Raw genomic sequence first — 26095 nt, 5'->3', positions numbered from 1 at the left:
TATGTCATACCCAGCAAAAAGAGGGAAGAGTTCCCAAAGAAGAGAACTTTCAGCCCGTGTTTCTTCCATGCTCCTGACTTTTGACCTTCCTGATGCTTGCTGGGTGATAGCTCCTGTTATCTCTGCTGTGTTATAGTCCACAGTGGTCATTTCTTCACGTTTCACTCCTTCGTGTCAAGTCAGTGTCAGTTTCATTACCCAGTTACGCTGAGAGTATAATTTAAGCATCAGTTTTGATGTTTAATTCACCCTTGCTGTTGATGTTATACGTGGTACGTTTTTGCACGTGCAGTCTAAGGCTAGCACTTGCCTCTGTTGATGAGCTTTCTGCTTTGCTCACATAGTAAATAGAAAAATCCTTAACCCTTTGCCCATCTCGGATTCGGTAACTGATTATCTGAAAGTCCCCAAACAGGTGATTGTTGTAACACGACTCAGTGAGTTTCCGTTCCTCATGCTGCTTTTTGCTGTTGATGTGCTAATAAGCCCTCTGGATACAGAGCAGCGTCCGCTGTCCATGCACACGTTGCTGGGCAGCCCCGTAAACCTGCATGGCTAAAAGTGTCGCCTGGGTTGATGGCAGGACTTCATTGTGATGAGGCATCACTTCAGAGTTTGTCTTTCCATTCAGGTTCTTCTATATTACCTTGTGGTATCATTGCCGAAGCATCGTGAGTTGAGTTTATCGTTAGAAGTTTTCTTAATTTGACTTAGGTTTTCACACTTGTGGCCATCACAGAGATGCACCTGGCATGTTTAAATCCTGATTTCTTTACTTAACCTGTAACAAGGTTTAATTTTCAGAGTGGCTACAGCTCTGGTAGGACTGGGAAAGCATAGAGAACACTTGTGTGACTCTTGTGTGTTTATGGTGGGAGGAGGCCTCTCGGTTCATTTTCTTTGACATATTGTCTTTCTGACTTTACATATGTAAACAAAATGTTAGACACATTGCTCTGCAGTTAGTATTTTAACTGAAAAGTGTCGTGTGTACGTATTAGTGTCAACGTAAAGATCTGCACGTTCTGTTTCACAACTGCTTGGTGCCCCCTTGTATAGATGTCCCAGTGATTTTGCTGTCACTTTTCTGCTCAAGGTCATACAGATATTTTTCCAGTTTTGCAAAATTCCAAGCAGTACTGTAAAGAACATTGTTATGCTTGCATCTTCTCACATATTTAAGCGTATTCTCTGGGAGAGATTCATTAATGGGATTTTACTGAGTCAAAACGAGAAGCAGATTTTATTTGGATTCCCGTTGCTGAACTCCTCTTAACAAAAGGCTCTGCCACAGACTCCCGCATGCACTGTGTGTTATCGGGCTTTTACGTTTTTGCTGACCCAGTTCCGTGTTTGGGATACTCCTTCCATTACTCCCTCTCGGCCTCCTGCAGCAGTATGGTATCCACAGTACTGTACTTACCTAGTCCTCCACCGATGGCCATTTAAGTTAGTCCTGGCACTTAGCCATTTTACACACACTGCTGCAAAATAGTAACACATTCGTAATAAGACAGAATTTTCATAAACATAAGAATAACTTGTATAAAAGGTACTTCAACCGACGTGCGAGTATTTCTGTAGCATAAAACCCCAGCAGTGGAACTGTAGGGTAAGACAGCATATGCCTCTGTAATTCTAGCTAATATTGTTGAATGAAAAAGCAGGGCAGCAAGTAGTGTGCAAAGTGTTTTCAAGGGGGAGGCAAAAGCATATGTGTAGGCAGGCACACACCTGCTTATGTGTTATCATCTGGGTCAGTGGGACACACGCATCAATATATAATTTTCAATCGTTTAAAAAATGTTTAACCATGTGAATGTATTACCTATGTAATATTTTAAATATTTCTTTAACATAGTAGTAAAAACATGAGCTTTCAAATTAGAACTAAATTTAAATGTACACTGTGTGACCTTCAGCATAAACATTTAATTTACTCTGAATCTCTGTTTTCTCATGTATGTAAATGAAACTAGTAGATGCTTGTCTTGCAGCGTTGCGTAATTCAGTGAGAACCTGTGGGAAGGCGGGTAACAGTGGCCAGCTCATGCTGCATTTGAGCAGAGAGTGAGTTCTTTTGGATTCCTTCCATTCTTTCAGCCAAAGATATTTCTGTAATGTGAAATCCTGAGAGGTAGTATTTAGAGGGATAAAACTTAATCAGAGAATGTCTGTTGCACTCTATTGAAATGCGAATATAGAGGCAGAATTGAACCATTTATTTTACTCAGAAGGAGGCCATTACCCAGGCTTGATCTTTGTGATGATGACTTCTTTTATGTTACCAGACAATGGAAAAATGAATACGAATGGGAAACTAATATATATTTATTAGTTTTATATATATACACACACACACACACACACGCAGAGAGAATAGAGCTGTTACAGTGAGTAAAACATTTATTCAGAAGCTGACGTGAGCAGCCCTTAAGCCAGGCTCATATGTTATCAGGCATGTATGTTGTAGTCTTGTATTGATGTGTGTGTGTGTGTGTAAACTGGATCTACTTATAAGCCGCTATAATTTAGCCAGTGATAGCTTCTGGGTAATTCCTGCAAAGAAATAAATTTTGAATTAGTGTTGTGTATATACGCATAGTGAAAGAATATCAGCTTTTGAAAATAACAAGTACATGTTATCACTACAATATATTAAAATGTCTTGTGTTTCTTCCAAATTTGCTCCATTAGTTTTCCCTCCCAAGTCATTTGTACCTCAAGGACTTCATAAAACTTTCCTTGTCAAGACTATCAAATTAGAAAAGACTCTTGGCAAGTTTCTATAAAACTTTCTAGAAACCAGTGGTTTCTGTAAACATCCAAGCTACCTTGAGTATTGGTCTCCAACTCCAAAGAACCGAAGAGATCCAAATGCAGTTCTTTTTGTTTTGTTTTGTTTCTTTTTTCTTTTATTCTCTTCCCCAAATTTTGCATCTTGCATATGACTTTTATCCTTTTTCTCTGCATCAGTTTGCTTGGGAGTGCTTCAGATTACCCACTCCAATCTCTTCGCCACTTCAGATGGTCAGCAATTATAAAAGATCAATTATTCACTAACACAAATAAAGGTGTAGCTATGAAAGTCCTTCTTTTTATATTTACTACTTAAGAGAACAGAAGGTGATTTTAGGTATTTAAATTGACTTCATAGGATATTAATCTAATTACTGTCCAGACTTTCTTCTGAAATGTTACAAGAATTCATATTCAGAAGCATACTCAACTGCTGTAACTCATTCTTATGTTAATATACTATCTGCTTCTTTCCCTGTAAGTCTTTGGATGACCTCTGCTTAAATTCACTAAAAATCTAAACGTGTAATATGTATACACACACATACTGCATTCTGTGTTACTGAAGGAAGTTTCACTTAATAATACTTTCCTTTCTACATGTAGAACATTTTGATATTTTATACTGTTTCACTTATTTCAATACAGTTAGAACAGCACTAAAATAACAGATACTACTGTGTTCTTTACTTTGTTTATCAAGAGTTCTGGTGTCCACCATTTCTAACTCTTTGAAGATGTTACAAAACCTCAAGGTTTTCACATATTTTCCTCAGAAGATCAGCTTCCACACGGGGTAGCTTACCTATAAACATTACAGTTTCCACATGTGTACTACAACATACACAGTTATGCAGCAGGTCTGCAGTTTGTATTCTATTCTACCTATATAATATAGAATATCCAATGTATACAACATTCAGAAATATTTTGGAGGGGTAACTTTTGCAATTTCCATTTTAGAATTTTTTTCTGTGGCCGCAAAGCTTAGCTAACCCTTAAAGAGTCTTATTATTACAAAAAATATTGCAGAGAAAAAAAATGCCACATGCTCCTTCTAGAATGATTCTGGACTCCTCTTTGACTCTCCAGCTCACAAACATTTTGTTTCTAAATACTTGATTTCTCGTGTCCTCTCTGTACCGTAATTTGTACCTTCATGGTGATTTTTGCTTGGATTTCCTTAATTGCCTCCTAAGTGGTCTTCTTGTCTCATTGTAATGCATGCTTCACATTGCCTGACGTAACGATTGGTATAAAATTCAGATCTGCTGAATTTTCTCCTTAAAATTTTTCAGCATCACTATCTCCTCCCTTTACATCCTCCACAAGACAACTTCTTTTTCTTAGGATGGTGTGTGTGGCTCTCCATGGTCTCTCGCCTGCGTTCTGCTACCCCTGCGTGTGGTTGTAGTTCATTTATTCCTGTTGCCGTGTAGTAATCCAGTCTATGACTGTACCTTTGTTTGTTTATCCATTCAACTGTAGATAGAAATTTGTTTGGATATCTTTCCGTTTGGATATCTTACAGAAAGACCACACTAGATTTTATTTACCTCTTTACTTATAGTCTCTTCCAATAGGTTCACTATTTATTGAGGCCAGATTGCTTTCATCTCGTACCTTCTAGTACATTACATGGCCTGTGAGTGTTTTTTGAAAGAATGGAGAGAGGGAGGAGGAAGTTTATTCTATTATTGTAGAACGGATTAGACAACATCCATCGCCATTCTTAGAATGGTAATATTTTTTCTTTATAAATTTATTTATTTTGGACCGCGTGGGGTCATTGTTGCTGCGCAGTCTTTCTCTAGTTGTGGCGAGCGGAGGCTACTCTTTGTGCGGGCTTCTCATCGCGGTGGCTTCTCTTATTGTGGAGCACGGGCTCTAGGCGCGCGGGCTTCAGTAGTTGTGGCTCGCGGGCTGTAGAGCACAGGCCTCAGTAGTTGTGGGGCACGGGCTTAGTTGCTCCGCGGCATGTGGGATCTTCCCGGACCAGGGCTCGAACATGTGTCCCCTGCATTGGCAGGCGGATTCTTAACCACTGCGCCACCAGGGAAGCCCTAGAATGGTCATTAAAAAAACAAAATCTGCCCTATGTTTCTCAGGCTGCTTCCTGCAGCTGTGTTCACTCATAGGCCTTTGTAATGGAAAAGTGAATTCTCAGCACCTCTTTTTAAAATGTAGGGATTTATTAAGCTGCGACTTTCCCATTGTCTCTACTTAGTAAATTCTTCCACTCCCATGACTATGGAGCACATTTTTAGTTCTCTTAGAAACAAAGTTGTCTACATGAAATCAGTGGCAGAGTGTTCATATGTAAAATTAAGCTCTTGGGGCTTCCCTGGTGGCGCAGTGGTTGAGAATCCGCCTGCCGATGCAGGGGACATGGGTTCGTGCCCCGGTCCGGGAGGATCCCACATGCCGCGGAGCGGCTGGGCCCGTGAGCCGTGGCCGCTGAGCCTGCGCGTCCGGAGCCTGTGCTCCGCAACGGGAGAGGCCACAACAGTGAGAGCCCCGCGTACTGCAAATAAAAAAATAAAAAATTTAAAAAAAAAAAAAAAAAAAAAAAAAAAATTAAGCTCTCACAGTTGGTGGAAGAATGCTGATGTCAGATGGAATCAGACCTGTACCTTTCTGAACCTTTTTCCGTGCCAGGAACCACTAGGGTTGAGATTAACCTTAGAATTTGAAAAAGGGAATCCTTAAAGTGTAATCTGAGGAGATACAGAATTAAGAATTCCAGTTTGTTGTTCAGATCCATTCGTAAAGTCAGTCTTTACTGAGTTCATCCACAATTTTCCTTACATGTTCTTATTCAAGAAGTTACAATATTGTGATTGAAGCATAGGGAATCCCTCAGGATTTTGTCCTGGATTTAACTTAGTTTCTTGATATGCAGCTACATTGTGTGTTTTCTAAACTGGAAGCAAAACTGAGGCAAAGAGAAGTGGCCCTTGTCAGTTCACAGTCACTCTACTCTAATAGGAAGCAGGATTGATTAATGGGGTGGAAAATAAAGGTTTGTTTTCTTTTAATACATTTGAGAGAGCAGTAAAGTCACCCCTCATTATTTGTGGCTTCCGTATGTGCCAGTTCACCTGCTGCTAGCACTTACCTGTAACTCCAAGCGCAGCACTCGGACACTCTCACAGCCATTCGTGGACGTGGGCAGCGTGGCCGGGCTTTGTGACTCCCCTCTGTGCACGTCCCGCCGGGCCTGAGCCACGTGCTGTCTCCCTTCTCGTCTGACTCTCACACTCCACACAGGGTCCCTTCACGGTCTGTGGAGGCCACCTGTTTCCCTTCTTTGCAGGAAGGGCTGCCTGGCGTACCGCTGATGCGCCTTACGGAGGAAACACGTGTGCTGGTGAAGCTCCGTTCAGGCGTGAGCAGTAAGTCGTGTTCTTGGCCTGGAGTCCAGTGTTAGTGAGTCAACAGAGTATGTTAAATATGGTGTCTTTAACAAAAACACACATAAAACATGGTTAGGTATATTGACTGGTTGGTGTAAACGTTGTACCCGGAAGCTCGCAGGAACCGCATCCTGTATCTCCCTTGGGAGCAGCGGGTCAGGATTTGTGAATTCAGTGCTCACAGCGCCTTTAGAGAGCATCACCGGCACGAGTCAGGATTGTACTGTCTGTCCTGGATTGCAGTTTACTCCTGCCCTTAACAAGCTAGATTTACTCTATCTTCTCAGTCTTTTCCCTCCAGCACCTATTGTTACAAATCAATTGACCTTCACTCTGCTACGCGTATTTGTAACTTTATCTCAGATTAAATTTTTTTTACTGCATATTCTCAAGGGACACGAGTACCTCTTGCGAAAGGAGCAGTTGCCTGCTGCTCATACACCGTGGAGCCTGATTGTCCATGATGTTTTTAAGTCATCGATTGTACATTGAATTATCAGCTTAGAAAATGTAGCTTCTGCTTTGAACTATCTCTTTTACTTCTGAGTGTAATTTAAAGGCAAACTAGGCTTCATTCCTAGAAACTTGAGACTTTTAAAGTTTGTTCTACTCCTGATGAAGATTCTCTATGGGCACTTCAGATGGGGAGTATCTTTTACCCGTGGTTTTAGGTACTATACTGGGAAAGCAGGCAGTTGGTTTAGAAATCTTTATCGATAACACTTGGGTGTTTATATAATAAGTGTTTGTCTTGCTTTACTGTTTCCTGCTTCCATAAGTTTATTGAATTCATTGTACCCAACTACACAGTGTGGAGCATTTCTCGCCTTTCGTGCTAATAAAATTAAGTAAGTATGTAATCGCTCCCATGTTAATAGCATATTTCTAGAAATAAGGAATTACTTCTTTCCATACCAGTCCTTTTAGAACCAGTGATCAGATCATTTTCTATGTTTTAATGCTTTGAGGAGTAGTCAGTCATATGCTTGCAAGTTTGTCATAGGAGATTGTATAAATGTCCTTGTCTCATATAGGACTATATACTTGAATTGATATCTACCTACTTGATACAGTAAGGGACTTAGATCCCGTACTGTTAAAGTATTCGACATTGAATTAGTCTTACACAGTGTTTAGAACTATGGGAATTTCTAATCTACACCTGAGGAGAAATACCTAATTGGAGATACCTTTTTCAATATGAAATTTCAGAATTTATTTACTTAACAAAAGTTAAGAAGCAAACTGTTATCTTTTCTGTCCTCATTGTATGTGGATGCTCTATAATATTTTGTACCCTACTACTTAACCCCCTCCTTTTTTTTTCCCCCCTCGAGACTGTTTCCTCCCTTTGACTCGGTGGTACCCTTTTCTCATACTTCTTATTTATCTCTGGTAATGACAGGTCGTTTTTGTTTTGAACCGTAATTCTGTATTTTAGATATTTGTTTGTAAATCTGTGTTCCCCACTTCACTGTGAATCGTTTCCCATTTATCTCTCTCCATCGCAATACCTAGCGCACGTTAATTACTATCATACATAGCGGACAGCCAGTAATTCCGGGCGTGAGCGGTTTGCGCTTCTTGAGCCTCTTCGCGCTCCGTCGGGCCTGAGCTCGCGCACCTGCCGCCCGCACTCAATCTGGGCAGCCGTCCCTCCCTTTACTCCTGAGAGGTTACGTTGAAGAAGGGGGGCTCTGGAACCAGACCGCCTCCTGAGGCCTCTGTCTTCAGCCTGTTTTCACCTTTGAATTCCCACTTCCCTCGCTGCTAAACAGCTTTTCACACAGTAAATATGGCAGTGTCGTTTCCCAACTTAAGATTCTTTCAGTAGCACCCGTCTCCTGGAGGATAAACCTCAACCTCTGACGGAGCCCTGTGCAATCTAGTCTGAGCTGTCCTCCTAGCTCCTCCTCCTACCCTCTCTTCTCTCCTCCTCCCCTGCCCCCTACCCTTGCACCGTACGCGCAGACACCCTAAACACCGTGACTTTTGACCTCCTGTGGCTTGACGGTTTGCTGGGACTGGGGCCACTGCAGGGTCCGTGAGGAAGCGGTGGAGTTTCCTTTTGGGGAAGGCGCTCCCCTCTTCAGATTCATGAACTCATTCAACAAGCTTAAGTTATTAAGTCTGGTCATGACTATTGGCCCGACACTGATAGGTGATAAGGGGTGGGGGGCAAAAATAGAAAGAAAAATAAAACCCTGGGAGTTCACAATAGAGAAGACAGGCTCAAAACGAATGTAAGATGGTATCTGGTAAAGGTATGGAAGCTCAAAGGAAGAGCCGGCTCACAGGGAATTTGATGGGGAGGAGATCACAGAGGAGATGACGACGGATGAGTTGTGGTTTAAAGATTAAGATTTTCGCCACCGAGACGGGGTGGGGGGGCGGGGGGGAGGCTCATTCTGGGCTGCCCAGCACTGGAGCCGCTGCGTGGAGGGAGCCGCTCGGTAGGGACAGGCCACTTGCAAGCTGCGCAGGTTTTCTGTGCGGGCGAAGGGAAGAGTGATCCCCGTGGGTCCGCGGCGCTGACGGCGCGGCCGTGTCCGGGCAGCAGCTGCAGGAAGTCGGGGGCGCCCTGTGAAGACGCCAGTGTGTGTTTCCCAGGCTTTGGGCGTTTTCCCTGTATTCCGAGCCTTTACCGTAAGGCTGTAAAAAGAACACGTTTGGGGCTTCCCTGGTGGAGCAGTGGTTGAGAATCCGCCTGCCGATGCAGGGGACACGGGTTCATGCCCCGGTCTGGGAAGATCCCACATGCCGCGGAGCGGCTGGGCCCGTGAGCCATGGCCGCTGGGCCTGCGCATCCGGAGCCTGTGCTCCGCAACGGGAGAGGCCACGGCAGTGAGAGGCCCGCATATCACAAAAAAAACCAAAAACAAAAAAAAAAAAAAGAAAAGAAAAACACGTTTGTACCTCTTAGGAAGGCCCTGTGGTCACTAGGGGGGCAGCAGATGAGGATGGGGGTAGGTAGGTACGGGTGCCCGGAGACGCGACTTCAGTCAGCAAATGGCAGGGGTGCTGGCGAGTCTCGCAAGAGCAGAACCTAGCGCCTTTAGGTCCCTGGTGCTTTCTGAGACTCCTGACAGGCAGTACCGTTTCTCTTACTTTGCAGACTTCAGAGTCACACCGGGCTGGACACAAGCCCTGTCCCTGCTGCCGACTCTGTAGCTGCGGCCTTGGGCAGGTTTGCCTGAGAACCAGCTTCCCTCCCCTCCGAGGGCGAGCGGGGCAGTCGCTACCCACAGGGATGCTGCCAGCACCTGCCGTGAGAAGAGGGCGCGGTGTGGGCAGCGCCCGCTGCGCACTGGTCCCCTCCCTTCCTTTCCGTTCGCTCACCTCAGTGTAAGGGAGCTGGCGTCCGAATGGCCGAGTGGCTCACGCACAGTCAGAAGCCAACCTAGTGGCGGCACTGCTGCCGCCAGACCCCCCTCTGATTGCCCCTGGGGTCTTCCCGCTGTTCCAAGAAGCATCCATACTCATTTATTCTCATGTGTACAGTTTTCAGTGAGAAACAAAAAACTCTTGGTTCATCTGTTTTTCCCCGTCTTGGTAAGATCTGGGGCTTATAGAAATTGCTGTGAATTAAGCATTCGTACACTGACCCCATTCCAGAAAGGCGGGTGTTGGATTCCAGAATATGAACGTCTTCAGTGATGATAGTTCCACAGTTCTCAGCAGTTTCTTTTAGGTCCACCTCTTCTCAGCCGGTACAGTTCTCCAATTCTGAACTTTCATCTTTACTGAAAATTGCTGTAACTTGCCTCAGTAGTCATTTTCCCATTTTGAGCCTGTTTGTATTTTCTAAACTTTCATTTCCAACTTGGTTTTCCAGTTTGCCAACCTCAATTTGTCCATTTTAGGTTTTGTTGGGTTAGTTCAATTACCTCTGACTTTCTTTTCCACGTGTGATTTTCCTTGCTCTTGCTGATGAAAAATTAGTAAGAGTTCGTGTGCCTCAACAGTGGATTAATAAAGAGAATTCTAGTCTAGGAACTGAGAGACCTTCTTTTTCTTCCATCTCTCTTCTTATTGCTAGGCTTCTCCAACATCACAACAGGAAAAATTACATTTGTAAAGTAATCTTATATCTTAAAGAAGAGGGTCCCAGTTGGTATACAGTATCTGTTTTGTGAGGAATATGAATATTCTATATACTTTTGACAGGAAAGTTGGGCATAAGGATGTAGTGTGTGAAACCTGAGTAATGCTAATTTTAAAGTCTGAGTGTTGGGGGCAGAGAGAATAGCGCGCCAGTTGCCGAGAAATTGTGTGGCCACGTTTTACCCAGAGAGAAATTAAAGACTTAAACCCACATTCCAAAATAGAAAAGACGTTGGGAAAATATTTTGCTTAGAAGGAATGATTGCTTTCTGTTTTTGTCTGCTTTAAAAAACAAAACAAAAAACCGAAAGACCCTACGTGTTTCTTCTTTTAAATGTGCAACACGAAAGTACTTCTTGAGACCATTGTTAGCTGTTTCTCCCTCCCACTGTGCTTCTCTCTCTTTACCAGGATTTCAGTCCTGCTGTGTTACCTTCCAAGCTCTGCGTCTCAGTCAGACTCGAGCCCACTTTGTTAGGGTCATATCAGAGGTGAGTCAGTGCTCCTGTCTCCCCCAAACTCACATGTCCACTTTCCCACCCTTAGTCCTGATAAAAGGGTATTCGAATGGTGGCCATGTGATGGCAAATCCAGTGTTAGGCATTTCCTACTCTGAGCTAATCGATCCAGTAAATTAAAGGGGATAAATGGGTGCAGTAGGTTTAAAACATGTCTGTCTGTTATGGATTTGCTTTTACTTTAGAGAAGTCAGAAAGTCCAGGACGCCTTAAGAGGCTCGGCCTTCTCTCACCCTTGGCAGCTGACAGGCATACTCTTGAGGTGATAATGAACCTGAAAGTCTGCCCTCCTGGCCGAGTGGGAGGGGAACCCAGTCGGTGCACTTGCCTCACTCTGGAGCCTGCCAAGATTTTTACTTCTTCCTAGAATACATCTCAAGAAGATTAACAGGTGGACTTTCCAGGGTACCTGTCACTCATGGAGACCAAAGAAGAATATACATCGTGTTACTCTCAACATAGCAAGTCAGAGGTTATAGCCCCAGTGACTGTAATCCAGGCAAAGAGGAAACATTGGAAGGACTCTGTGTGTGTGTGTGTGTGTGTGTGTGTGTGTGTGTGTGTGTGTGAGAGAGAGAGAGAGAGAGAGAGAGAGAGAGAGAGAGAGAGAGGAGGGAGATACATATATTTAAAAACTATCTGATACTGCATATAGTATGCCACGTTAGGCATCCCAGAATTATTAGCTACACCTGTTTATTTGACTTCTGGGAATGTTTTCGAATCGTCTCAAACGCAGTTGAAAACAATGTCAGTACTTAAAGTACCCCTGCCAGGGTTTGCTTTCAGTCTCAGGCGCTGGTGAATCTCTCGTTGTTCTCAATGGAGGCTATGCTTCCGCTGACCACTGTCCTCCAGGTCTCACAGCAGGGAGGCGTGTGCTCCCTCTTCTGTCTGCCCACCCCCCCACCCCAGTACTGCACCCCTGCCCCACACGGTGGCAGCTCAGTGCGAACGTGCAAACATGGTTTAATTAATGAATGTTTACTAAACGTGGGCTGTTGCTGGGCTTTGAAAGTCTCTAAAATTTAAAAATAATCAATTATACGTAGCAAAAAAATTTATTACTTTTGTAACGTATGATACCCTCTGCATTGCTCAATGTTCCTTTTATAAACACTCCTGTAACCAAAAATCTTTACTTGTGAACAGCAAACCTTGACATGATGAGTTGGAATGTCGCCGTGTACTAGGCAAGAAGAGCTGTGCCCCTTCCGTTACTTTGGCAACTCGTTGTTTTGTGTCTTGTGATTTTTCTTTTTTAATAAGTCAATCAAATGCAATAAGATAGTTTTTCAGTTTCTGATACTCAGTCTGTAATTCAAGTAATAACATTTTGTGTGATTCCAGTGTTCAAGACATGGGGTGGGTTTTTTTATGGAAAATTTTAAACATTTAAAAGTTGAACAAGTAGAACAGTGTGAACTTTGGTGTTTGTCATTCATCTTTAACAGTGATCAACTTATGACTAATTTTATTTTATCTGTATTCTTACTTCCCCCATTCTGTTTTATTTTGAAGCAAATTGTAGATATCATATTATTTTATCCTAAGTCATTCAGTGTATATTTCTAGAAGATGAGAGTTCTGTTTAAAACATGGTAACAGTACCATTATCACAGCTGAAAAAACTTAACAGGAATTCTTTATTTCCATCAAAGTTAGTGTTAACATTTACCAGACTGTTTCTAAATGGTTTGTACTTTTGAGTATTTGTAGCTTGTGGAACTCAGCATCCAAACCAATGTCTGTGTTGAAGCTGCTTTATATGTCTCTTAAGTCTATTTTAAGTTCCCTTCCATCTCTTTTGCCCCTTTCAGTATATTTGCTGGAAAAAACCAAGTTCTTAGCCCTGTATTCTGGGTTTTGCTAACTGCATCACTATGGAGACATTTAACATTTTTCCATTAATAGAATTTTTTATTATAAATTGCTTCTTAGATTTATAGGCTTGTCAGATTACAGTATTTTCAGTAATCATATTCTTGTTGGTAATGTTGCTATTTAATCATATAGGTCAAAATTAGAGTTAGAATCTCAGCCATTTTTTAGCTGTGTGAATTCAAATAAGTTAATTAATTTATCTGTGTCTCTCCCATCTCTGAAATGAAAATAATTATAGCGCCTCTTTAGGTTGTTGTGAGAATTAAATTAAATCAACATTGTTATCAGTCATGGTTGTGATCATAGTAATCAAAAGGTGCATCAATGGCTTAAAATTGGTCCTCTGATTTCAGGAAATATTTGATAGGTCATTTCCTACTTATTATGTGATGAAACACTTGTCTCTTTGATATTCAGAGAGACTCCTCTTTCCTTTCTTGGTCTTAGACAGAATATGAACTTAGGGAAGTTTTTTTTAATTTATATAGTGTCAATTCTTTTACTTTAAAAAAAATTTTTTAGTGTTTTTTTAACATCTTATTGGAGTATAATCGCTTCACAATGTTGTGCTAGTTTGCGCTGCACAACAAAGTGAATCAGTCATGTGCATACATATATCCCCATATCCCTGCTTCTTACCTCTCCCTCCCTCCCACCCTCCTTACCCCACCCCTCTAGGTGATCAAAAAACACCGAGCTGATCTCCCTGTGCTATGCAGCTGCTTCCCACTAGCTATCTGTTTTGCATCTGGTAGTGTGTATATGTCCATGCCACTCTCTCACTTCTTCCCAGCTTACCCTTCCCCCTCCCCGTGTCCTCAAGTCCATTCTCTACATCTGTGTCTTTATTCCTGTCCTGCCCCTAGGGTCATCAGAACCATTTTATTTTTTGATTCTATATATATGTGTTAGCATACGGTATTTGTTTTTCTCTTTCTGACTGACTTCACTCTGTATGACAGACTGTAGGTCCATCCACCTCACTACCAATAACTCAATTTCATTTATTTTTATGGCTGAGTCGTATTCCATTGTATATATGTGCCACATCTTCTTTATCCATTCATCTGTCGATGGACACTTAGGTTGCTTCCATGTCCTGGCTATTGTAAATAGTGCTGCAGTGAACATTGTGGTACATGACTCTTTGAATGATGGTTTTCTCAGGGTATATGCCCAGTAGTGGGATTGCTGGGTCGTATGGTAGTTCTGTTTTTAGTTTTTTAAGGAGCCTCCATACTGTTCTCCATAGTGGCTGTATCCATTTACATTCCCACCAGCAGTGCAAGAGGGTTCTCTTTTCTCCACACCCTCTCCAGCATTTGTTGTTTGTAGATTTTTTGATAATGGCCTTTCCTTCATTTTTAACTGGTCTCACCTTTTAAAACCTCTGGTAGTTGGATTTGGGGCCTTCCTAGATTAATCCTCAATTTCTCTTATATTTTTAGCTCTTTGGGTTTTATTTCATCAGTTTTGGGGGTATTTTCTTGACTTTCTCTCAGTCCTTTTGAATTTTTTAAATTTGGTAATGAGTGTTTTAACTGTCTTATAATCTGAATGTTCTTTTTTCATGACCTCCTGGATTTTGTTTTGTAGCTTTAGTATCTTCTTGAATGTCTCTGCAAAAAGTAATTAGACCTTTTAAAGAACTTTCGTCTGTGTCCTGAGTTGTATCTCGTTCTACCTCAGTTGTTATTTATTTTCTCTTTCATTTTGGAGGTTTTCCACATACGTCTGATGATCCTTAATGGTCCACGTTCATATTTAAGAACTGAGTTGATTGCATAGGTGGCTGCACTGAGATTCCTTTAGTGGTGTTCATAGGTTTACTTTCCTGCCAGGCCTCTCCTCTGAATGAGGCAGCTGGCAAGTAGTTTTAGTTACATAAACAGAACTTTTTAACTGTCAGACATCTCCTTAGGATGGATGGGCATAGATCCGGGTTGGAGGGTCCCCCCCGGTCTAGAGTGAAGAATTTACCCGGGGGCGTCAATTCTGACATAAGAGCTTTACGTCTCCCTAAGTAGTTTATTGAGTGTCGTAGAGGACCCAGCCATATTTCTTCGCTTGCTTGCTTGCTTGTTACAGCTGGGGAGAATAATAAGCCGCATGTCCCGTACAAGAAGATAGGAAAGTGAGGACGGACAGCTGCTGCAGCGAGTTAGTAGTTAGAGTTTGAATGAATTCCCTTATTTGGGGCTCCTCCTTTCTGTCCCGCCCACGGGCTTGTTTGAGTCCTGAGTTTCTTTGGAGTGTTTCAGGGAGGACTTGCTCCTGTCTCACCGTTAGCCTCCTACTGCATTTCCCTGGGCTGCAGGACACTCCTCCACTCCTGTCCATCTGGCGGTGCCTTTGCTGCTTTTTATCTCTTTTAGAAATTTTTGAGCGCTCCCATCTGATATTGACACTAAAGAAACACAAACAGGAAATAAACCCATAACAGAAGTTATTTCCTGTTTCTCTTTCTTCAGTATCATTTTAATGGAGTCTCCATTGAATTGGAGGAGCTTTCAGACACCGAGCTGAAAGGGACAATGGGAAGTTCATATCGCTGCTGACAAATGATACAGTTATTGAAGATCAGTTCATTCATTCATTCGCCAGACATTGATTAAGTAGCATTATGTGCTAGAAAGTACTCTAATATCAAGAGACACACAAGTGATCAAGACAGAGAGGAACCCTGACTTTATGGAGGTGGAGGATACATTTTACTGTATTTTAGACATAAAATAAGTAAACAAATAAGATAGTTTCAGACAAGGATTACGTAACGGGAAGAAAATACAAGAGGTCTTTCATTAGAAATTGACTGCTGGAGGGGTTTTCTAGTATGTTGGGGGTGGGGAGTGTTTTAGATGAGGGGGTCTGAGAATGCTTCCTTTAGGTCTTCCTTGAACTTTATCTCCTTAATGTTGTAAAGAAGCTAGCCATGTGACTGTCTGGGGTAAGAGCGTTCCAGGCATAAATTAGTGCAAATACAGAGGCCCTGATGCAGGATTGAACTTGGTCTGTTAGAAAAATAGAAACAAAACCATTGAGTATAATAAATGAGGGGATTCGTAGGAAATGTGCCCAAAGATGTAGGCAAGACCCAGGTCATTTAAGGGCTTAAAGGAGTTTGAATTTTATTCTAAATAGAGTGGGGAACCGTCAGAGAATTTTGACCAGGGTGGTGGCACGGTGTAATTTATGTTTTTAAAGTTTATAAATCTATAATATGTTTTGTAAGTTGAGCCTTTGGCATTCTGGTGGTTTGGATATTGGGGATGAAGGAAATGGAGGGATCAAGGATTGCTCGTTTCGTTTTGGCTTGAATAATTGATCCTGCACAGTTCTGTGGATATTTTTATTCTGCTCTGGTGATGTGCCCTGGGTGGCCCAGATTTCGGCTCTGGCCACAGTGGTGACCCTTATACTTAGCTTGCAAGATTTCTAGTTTACACTCAACTGCTCAGACATTTATTCAGCGTAGCCAGGACGGATGGAACCGGAGGGGCTTGCAGGCTTAGCGGTACCTGCTGTGCTGGAAGCAGTCCTGCCCACCAAACTGTCGTGCTTTTGAATTTGAGATAACTCTAAGCTTTAAAGCAGCCAGCTGAATGTGAGGAGTGCACTGTTCAATTTACATAAGTGAGGAGATTCTGCCGTGGCTGCTTGGTCCAATTTTTCAATCTTAAAAGCCTGTAGTAGCAAATTCAGATGTATTCAAGGGCCAAGCAGATAATGTAAATTATTGAAATGGAAAATAATATAAATGATTAAAGTGGGACAGTGTCAAAGCATTCACGTTCACTTAAAAACAAAATGCCATGCAGATGAAACACTTGTGTAAACCATAGATAGACTGCGTGAAGCAATTTCTGGTATCTGTCTAATCTTGTCAACAGTTCTTTGTGGGAGAGCAGTAAATTTTTACTTTTCAAAGTGGAAAGACAAGTGACATCAGCATTGTGGAGGCATAAGATGTATCCTCCCATCTACCGCCCCCCCCCCCCAAATATTCAGCATCCATCTAGGAATAAAAGTGTCTTTATGGGAGCTGTAGGATCTGTCATCATACACAGAGAGATCTGGAAGGAATATCACCCACCCATGCATTGTGTATGTAATAGGCAGACAGACCTCATTCCCCACTGTAGATCCTGAAGTGACTCATGAACCAGCTCCGGGTCCTCTTGACTGAGGTCTGGGAGCCCCTGGAGAACACTGACTTAAACAGTCTCCCACAGAGAAGGGAGCCTTTGTGGAAGTCCAGGCTTACAGAGGATCTAGCACTCCACTGGACTAGCAAAAGTGAGTTTGCATGCACTGAAGCAGGCAGTTAGCAAAGCCTGGTGGTGGCTGCACCTTCAAACGTGAAGGCGGCAATCAAAGGAACATTGAAATCAGGGAAGCATGACACCACTGAAGGGTCCCAGAACCTTCCATACTGGCGCCCAAAGATGTGGAGATCCGTGATTTACTCAGTAAAGAATTCAAAATATCTGCTTCAAGGAAACTCGGTGAACTGCAAGAAAACAGAAAGACAATTTGGTGAAATCAGGAAAATAATATAGGGACAAAATGAGAAGTTTAATGAGATAATAAATCATGCAAAAGAGCCAAAAAGAAATTCCTCTCTCTTCCCTTCTCTAACTGAAGGATTCCTTGTGTGGGGGCTCTTGGCCTCCTGGAAGTTATTGTGTCTCTTGCATGGTGAAGGGAGAAAGGTTGAGATGCAGACTTAGACAGGCTAAGAGAGGCCAGATTGATCCATTGAAGGATCAGTGAATTTCATTCATTTCATTGAGTGTAATGAAAAGTCTGCTGCATCAACAGCAGACTTGGTCAGGCAGAGTAAAGAATCGGTGAGAATGAAGACATGAACTTCGAGATTACCCAGTCAGAGGAGAACAACAGTGACACAAGAGTGAGGAACACCCACACGATCTGTGGGATACCATCAGGAGGACCGATTGTGAATTATTGGGGTTCCAGAAGGAGAAGAGAGTGAGAAGGGGGCGGAAAGCTTAGTTAAAGAAATAATAACTGAGAACTTGCCAAATCTGGGGAGAGATTTGGATATTGAAGTATATGAACCTCATAAGTCACAAAACAAAACAACTTAAAGAAATCCTCTCCTTCCTATCCAGCATAGTACCGATATTCCTTGCCAGCACAATTAAACAAGGAATAGAAATAAAAGGCATCAGAGGTGAAAAGGAAGAAGTAAAATTGTCTCTATTTATACATAACTGATTTTATATATAGAAAATCCTAAAGATATGACAAAAAAAAACCTTAGATCTAATTAACAAAGTCAGTAAAGTTGCAGGGCAGAATCAACATACAGAAATCAGTTGGATTTCTATACACTGACAACTAATTATCTGAAAAAGAAATAAAGAAAATGATCCTATTTATAATAATATCAAAACAATAAAATACTAAAAATAAATTTAACCGAGGAGGTAAAAGGTCTATATATGGAAAACTCTAAGACTTTGATGAAAGAAATTGAAGAAGACACAAATAAATGGAAAGATATCTTGTGTTTATGGATTAGAAGAATTAATATTCAGTATTAATTAACATATGGACATTATCTTAAATATCTGTACTATCCAAAGCTATCTATAGACACCTTATCTCTCCTAAGATTCCAATGGCATTTCTTACGGAAGTAGAAAAAACAATTTTAAAATTTGTATGGAACCACAAAAGACCTCAAGTAGCCAAAGCCATCCTGAGAAAGAAGAACAAAGCTGGAGGCATCACTCTTCCTGATTTCAAACCATATATAAAGCTGTAGCGATCAAAAGACTATGGTGCTGACATAAAAACAGACACATAGACCAATGGAGCAGAATTGAAAGCCCTGAAAGAAACCCATACGTATATTGTCAATTAGTTTATGACAAAAAGAGCCAAGAATACTCAGTGGGAAAAGGAAAGTCTCTCAATAAATGATGTTGGGAAAACTGGACCATAACATGCGAAAGAATGAAACTGGACCCCTGTCCTAACACCATATACAAAAAATCAAAAATCAACTCAAAATAGATTAAAGACTTGCACATAAAACCTGAAACCGTAAAGCTCCTAGAAGAAAACGTAGGGGTTAAGCTCTTGATATTGGTCTTGGCAATGAGTTTTTGGATTTGATACCAAAAGTAAGGGCACCAAAAGCAAAAACCAACATGTGGGACTACATCAAACAGAAAAACTTCTGCACAGCAAAGGTAACAAGAAAATGAAAAGTCAGTCTACCAAATGGGAGAAAATATTTGCAAGTCATGTCTGATAAGGGGTTGATACCAATATATATGAACTCATACAACTCAATAGCAACAAAAACCTAAATAATCCAATTTAAAATGGACAAAGTACCTGAATAGTCATTTTTCCAAAGAAGATACTCACATGGCCAACAGGTATGTGGGAAGGTGTTCAGCATGACTAACCCTCAGGGAAATGCAAATGAAAACCCGATGAGCTGCCACCTCCCACCTGTTAGAATGACTGTCATTTAAAAAAAACAACAAGAAATAACAAGTGTTGGTGAGGATGTGGAGAAAAGGGAGCCCCTGTGCGCTGTTGGTGGGAATGTAAATGGGTGCAACCACCATGGAAGACAGAGATTGCTCAAACAATTAAAAATAGAACTACCATATGATCCAGCAACCCCACCTCTGGGCGTATATTGTAAGAAATAAAACCACTATCTCGAAAAGGTATCTGCTGCCTCCCCATGTTCACTGCAGCATTATTTACAATAATAACCAAGACGTGGAAACAGCCCAAGTGTCCATCGACAGATGAACGGTTAAAGAAAATGTCTCACACAAGAATATTATTCAGCCATGAAAAAGGAAGGAAATCTTCTCATTTGCAATACATGGGATAGACTTAGAGGACATTATGCTAAGTAAAGTAAGTCAAAGAAAGACAAATATTGAAAGATCTTAACGTGTGGAATCTGCAAAAAAAAAAAAATCAAAAGAGGTTAGATATGTGGTTGCTGGAGGTGGGCAGTGGGGGAATTGGGTGAGGGTGGTCAAGATGTACAAACTTCCTGTTATAAGATTAATAAGCCCCACGGGTGTAATGTACAACATGGAGTCTGCAGTTAACACTGATCTGTGGTATAGTTGAAAGCTGCCAAGAGAGTCAACCCTAAAAGTTCTCATCACGAGGGGAAAAAAATGTTTGCTACTATGTGAGGTGATGGATCTTAACTAGACTTATTATGGTAATCATTTCTCTATATGTCATTGTGTCATGTACCTTAAACTTATACAGTGTTCTATGTTGATTCTATTTCCATAAAACTGATAAAGAAAAAAGAAATCTCTCCAAGAAACATAATAAAGTTGTCAAAAACCAAAGACAAGCAGAGAATCTTAAAAGCAGGAGGGAAAAAAGCTTAAATAACTTACAAGGGAATCCCTATAAGGCCGTCCGTTGCTTTATCAGCAGAAACCTTACCCCCAGCGGAGAGTGGGATGATACATTCAAGCGGCTGAAAGAACAAAACTGCCAACCGAGAATACTTTACCTGGCAGAGCTGCCTTTGAGGGACCCAAGGAGAGAGAGAGAGTTTCCCAGACAAACAAAAGCAGAGGGAGCTATCATCTGATAAGGCAGGACCTGCCTTATCAGAAATGCTGAAAGGAGTTTTTCAAGCTGAAGTGAAAGGTCGCTAATTAGTGACTTGAAGACATGAAAATATACAACACACTGGTAAAGGGAAGTATATAATCAATTTCAGAATATTCTAATACTGTAATATGGTGGCGTTTTAACTCATATAAAACAGGAGTTTTTAAATTCTGGAGTTAAAGGATAAGAGTGTTAAAAATAACTGTAACTGCTGTAATTTGTTAATTAATACACAGTATTAAAAGAGATAAAATGGGACATCAAAAACCGTAAAAGGGAGTGGGTAAAGGGGTAGAGTTTTTATGTACGATCTAAGTTGTTACTACCTTGAAATAGACTATTAGAGCTATAAAATGTTTTATTTCAGCCTCGTGGTAACCGCAAAGCAGAAACCTACAGTAGATTCAACAAAAGATAAAGAGAAGGGAATCAAAGCATAGCACTGTGGAAAATCACCATTTCACAAAGGAAGGCAGTAAGAGAGGAAGAAAGAAACAAGGGAACTAGAAAACAGCCAGAAAACTATGAATAAGATGGCATATTATGAAGTGCTTACCTACAATAATTGCTCTAAATGTAAACGGGTTGAATTCTCTAATCAAAACACATAGATTAGCTGTATGGATAAAATAACAAGACCCAACCATATGCTGCCTACGAGAGACTCACTTTGGCTTTAAAGAAACACATAGGCTCAAAGTGAAAGAATGGAGAAAGATATTCCCTGAAAGTAGAAACAAAACGAGAGCAGGTGTAATTACACTAGACAAAACGGACTTTAAGCCAAAAACAGTAACTAGAGACAAAAAGATCATTATGTAATGATTAAGGGGTCAGTTCATCAAGAAGACAGAATAGTCATAATTTTATATGTTCCCAACATTGGAACACCTGAAAATGTTAAGCAAATACAAACAGATCTGAAGGCAGCAGTAGAGAATACAGTAAAAGCAGGTCCTTCAGCACCCCACTTTAAACAGTGGATGAGTCTTCTAGACAGAAAATCAACAAGGAAACACTGGACTTGAATCAGAGTGGAACGGTTTTATTTTTTTCTTGTTATAAAAGAGTACATGCTAATAGGTCTAAATCCAGATATTTCATAAACATTTAGAGAGGGAAATTAAAATCACTTGTAATCCTACCCTGGAGCTAACTAATTATTTGTTGTATGACTATTCTTCATTCTGTTTGTATCTCCATATAAAGATTTTTACCACCTAGCAATAAATATGAACATCTTTCTAAATCAGTTAATGATGTATATCATTATTTTAAATATCATAATATCCCACTGAATGATATATACACCACAAGCTATTTTTCTGGTCTCCTTTTGTTAAAGTGTTTTCTAGTTCCTGTTATTTTAACTCTCAGTGGTATTTGCCACTTCATTCCACCTCTGTTTTTACTGTTCTTCCAGAGAAACAAATAAATACTGATTTAAAACATTGGATATTAACATTTCTATTTTCCCATGAAATTCCATTCATTCTGTACTATAGGAAATACGTGACAGAATTGGGAGATTAAATGAGGATTCCCAGAGATATAAACTATATCCCAGAAATACATATCATCTACTAGAGAAATTTAGTTACTTAACCTATTCAGTCGTGAAAACTGTTGTGTGTCTACCATGTGTTTAGGCATTGCTCTAGAATAGGCTTTCCTAGGCGTTGTAGTTATTTATATATTTTTATATATATATATATATATTTCTTTTTTTTTTTTTTTTTTTCCCCGGTACGCGGGCCTCTTACTGTTGTGGTCTCTCCCGTTGCGGAGCACAGACTCCGGACGTGCAGGCTCAGCGGCCATGGCTCACGGGCCCAGCGGCTCGGTGGCATGTGGGATCTTCCCAGACCAGGGCACAAACCCGTGTCCCCTGCATCGGCAGGCGGACTCTCAACCACTGCGCCACCAGGGAAGCCCTGTAGTTATATTTTTTAACTTGAAGTTGCCTTTCTTTAATTCACATTTTTAAAATTAATTTATTTATTTGGCTGCATCGGGTCTTAGGTGTGGCATGCGGGATCTTTGTTGCGGCATGCAGGATATTTTGTTGTGGTGTGCGGGCTTCTCCAGTTGTGGTGCACAGGGTCCAGATTGCGTGGGCTCAGTAGTTGTGGCGCCTGGGCTCCAGAGCCTGTGAACTCTGTAGCTGCAGCACGCGGGCTTAGTTGCCCCGCAGCACGTGGGATCTTTGTTCCCCGACCAGGGATCAAACCCGCGTCCCCTGCAGTGGAAGGTGGATTCTTAACCTCTGGACCACCAGGGTAGCCCCTAATTCAAATTTTTTATTGACATAAAAAAAACATAGCTCTTTCACTGGAGGCTGGCACGCCAGCGCTGAGGCCGCCACCATTTCCCTAGTGATCCCTGAGAAGGTCCACCACATTTGCAAGCACTGGGCACCCACATCGGTGGGCGATGGAAGACTGCCTTTGCCATCACTGCAATTACGGGTGTGGGGCAAAGAGCCGCCCTTGTGGTGTTGAGGAAACTGACCAGCACAGCCCACTGAGGATGAGGTGCAACGTGTGGTCACCGTCATGCAGAATCCACGCCAGTACAGGACCCCAGACTGTTTCTTAGGCAGACAGAGGACCTGAAAGATGGAAATCACAGCCAGGTGCTGGCCAGGGGTCTGGACAACAAGCTCCGGGAAGACCTGGAGCAACCGGAGAATCCTTGGACCCACAGAGGCTGTGCCACTTCTGGGGACTTGGTGTCCAGGCCAGCACACCAAGGCCACGGGCCGCCGTGGCCGTACTGCAGGTGTGTCCAAGAAGAAATAAATTTGTGGGCACTGTCTGTTAATAAATAGTTTATACAGTTAAAGAAAACACATATCATAAAATTTACCATCTTAATCATTGTTAAATGCAGTTCCATAGTGTTAATGTGTATTCACATTGTTGTAAAACCAATCTCCAGAACATTGCATCTTGCCTTAAAGAGCTCGTCCTTTCCCCCTTGCCCCAGCCCCTGGTCACCACCGTTCTACTTTCTGTTTCTATGAATTTGACTAATTTAGGAAAGTCTTCTAAGTCCAACCATACAGTGTGTCCTTTTTTGACTGTCTTTTATCGCATAGCACATGATGAACTCAGGTTTCATCCATGCTGTAACGTGTCAGGATTAATTTGAGGCTCCAAGATCAGCCTGGCATATACGTAAGGTAATTCTGTGTACAGGTTTGTTTCTGAATCACTGAGTGGATATTCAAATCTTTGTTTGAACTTTGGGAAAATATTTATCAGAATTTCTTCTTGTATCTCATAGAGAGAGAAACAGTTTGTGCCAGTTACTGGTCTATCTTGGGAATTCATGTTTGAAAGGCATGGAAGGCAGGAAATCATCATATATTGTGTTGATAGACATAAAAGACATATGAGCTGGGTTCAGCGGGAGCTTGAAGCAAGGGAGGGACCCGAGTCTACCTGGGATGGTTAAGGCAGGCGTCACGGACCCCCTAGCTGTCTCTTAGGAGGAATGAGAGAAGAGAGCTTTGAAAGTATTAATAGACCAAATAAAGTAGAAAATGAAAAGTCATAGAGGTATGAAATATTAAGGTGTATTTGAGGAACCATCAGAAATTTAGTATTGCTGGAGCAAAGAATATTTGAGGCAAATTCTGAAGGAAGATGCTGGAAGGGCCTTGTATGCTATGCCACTGATCAAAATTTTTATTCTGCAGACATAGGGAACAGGGAAGTGACACAATCCGATCCATATTTCAGGAAAATAGTGCTGGTTCTATTAAGGGTGAATTGGAATGGGGAGAGACCGGAGCAGAAGACCAGTAAAGCAACCCATTGGATGGGTCCAGACAGGACTCCTCTCTACATTTAAGAACTAAGCACACTCGAAGATGAGTGACATAAGTACCGAGGTGCTCTTTTTGCCTGTCACTCATGCTGTCCACAACTCCTGACAGCCCCGGAACTGACCAGTCCTGGCACTCGGCAGCTTTGAAGTGTTTATTCAGAAACGTCCCTGTTTGTACAGACAGGTATGGGGAGTTCCTGGGCTTAAAGCAGACGTTGCAGCTCTTCTGGGATTTCTTGTGTCGGCACCATGAGACCAGCAGAGCCCTGTGCAGACAAGCTTCCGAAGCAAAGGACCGTTTTTTTCCATTATGGACTCCGTCACGCCAAGGAGAGCACCATTTGTTGCAACTCGTTAACCTGTATCATTGATTTTAAAATATTTCATGGCACATTCAAATGATAGCAGTTTGGGTATTAATCTTTGTAATTTACAGTTTGGGAACTCTGCTTCTCATTATTTTGGCATGAAAACATTCCATTCAGTCATCATGCTACTTTTATTTTTTTTATTATTTACCTACCTACGTACTAACTTATTTACTTATGGCTCTGTTGGGTCTTCATTGCTGCACGTGGGCTTTCTCTAATTGCGGCGAGTGGGGGCTACTCTTTGCTGCAGTGCATGGACTTCTCGTTGCAGTGTCTTCTCTTGTTGTGGAGTGCGGGCTCTCGGCGTGCGGGCTCAGTAGTTGTGGCTCATGGGCTCTAGAGCACAGTCTCAGTAGTTGTGGCGCACGGGCTTAGTTGCTCCACTGCACGTGGGATCTTCCCAGACCAGGGCTCAAACCCGTGTCCCCTGCATTGGCACCCAGATTCTTAACCACTGCACCACCAGGGAAGTCCCCATGCTATTTTTAATTTAAAAGGTTTCTGTAAGCTACATCAGGAAAACTATATCTACTATAAAAACTATGTGTCTATTCTTCCTTGAAGAAGATTGCGTTGTCACTTTGGAGTTTAGTTATGTTGGTATTGATATGGAGCCATTTTTAAAGGAAGTTATGTAGCTGTTACTAACTCATCCCTCAATCACTTAACTACCCTTTCTACCCGTCTGACCGTGTGTGTCATGAATCTTCTTGGCTCTCTCCCTTCTGTCTTGGGTCTCAGCTGCTTTCCTTTCCTTCCGCACAGCCCTGGTTCCCGTTTAGTGCTGGGCCTCCCTGTCCTAGTGCTTCCGAGTTACGTGCTGATGTGCTGAAATGAGCTGTGGTGAGAGGCTTCTCTTTTAAATTACGGACTTCATGTGTTAAAACATTTTCATCTTTATCTATAAATAAAACATCTAACTATGTTAAAATCATTTTATGGGCCTGAAGAGGAGGGGGATTGTCCCTTTTGGGGAGGAGCTTTTTTTTTTTTTTTTTTTCTTTTTAGGATAACTTGATCTGTTTTGTGGTGCTTGTTTTTCTTTGTTAATCGTGACCTTTGCTCTCGGAATTCAGTAGATTCTGTCAAAATCTCAGTGGAGGAAAAGATATTTTTAGTGCACTTTAAATGTGATATTCTCTTTGCATTGAGTCCAGAAGAGACTGATTCTCAAGAGGACGAAAGGAAAGACTCGGGAACCACATGGAAGTTTATATTGAAAACTCCTTCTGGTACATTTTCATCATCATGTTGTAACAAAACTAACAGCCCTCAGGCACACTAATCTTGGGATATAAAACTCACATCCAGGGCTTCCCTGGTGGCACAGTGGTTGAGAATCCGCCTGCCAATGCAGGGGACACGGGTTCGATCCCTGGTCTGGGAAGATCCCACATGCCACGGAACAACTAAGCCCGCGAGCCACAACTACTGAAGCCCACGTGCCACAACTACTGAAGCCAACACGCCTAGAGCCTGTGCTCCACAGCAAGAGAAGCCACTGCAATGAGAAGCCCGCGCGCCG

General features: G+C 41.8%; 1 protein-coding gene and 1 pseudogene across 6 annotated transcripts in view; both read left to right on the top strand.

The window, feature by feature from the left end:
* Positions 1 to 26095, top strand: part of ERC1 (ELKS/RAB6-interacting/CAST family member 1) — a 368179-nt gene that overhangs the window by 230242 nt on the left and 111842 nt on the right. The window lies entirely within an intron of this gene.
* On the top strand, positions 19127 to 23166 carry LOC131766261 (small ribosomal subunit protein uS13-like; annotated as a pseudogene).

Source organism: Kogia breviceps, chromosome 12, assembly GCF_026419965.1.
Source record: "Kogia breviceps isolate mKogBre1 chromosome 12, mKogBre1 haplotype 1, whole genome shotgun sequence".
Classification (NCBI taxonomy): Eukaryota; Metazoa; Chordata; class Mammalia; order Artiodactyla; family Physeteridae; genus Kogia; species Kogia breviceps.
This window is presented reverse-complemented; position numbering and strand designations above follow the sequence as displayed.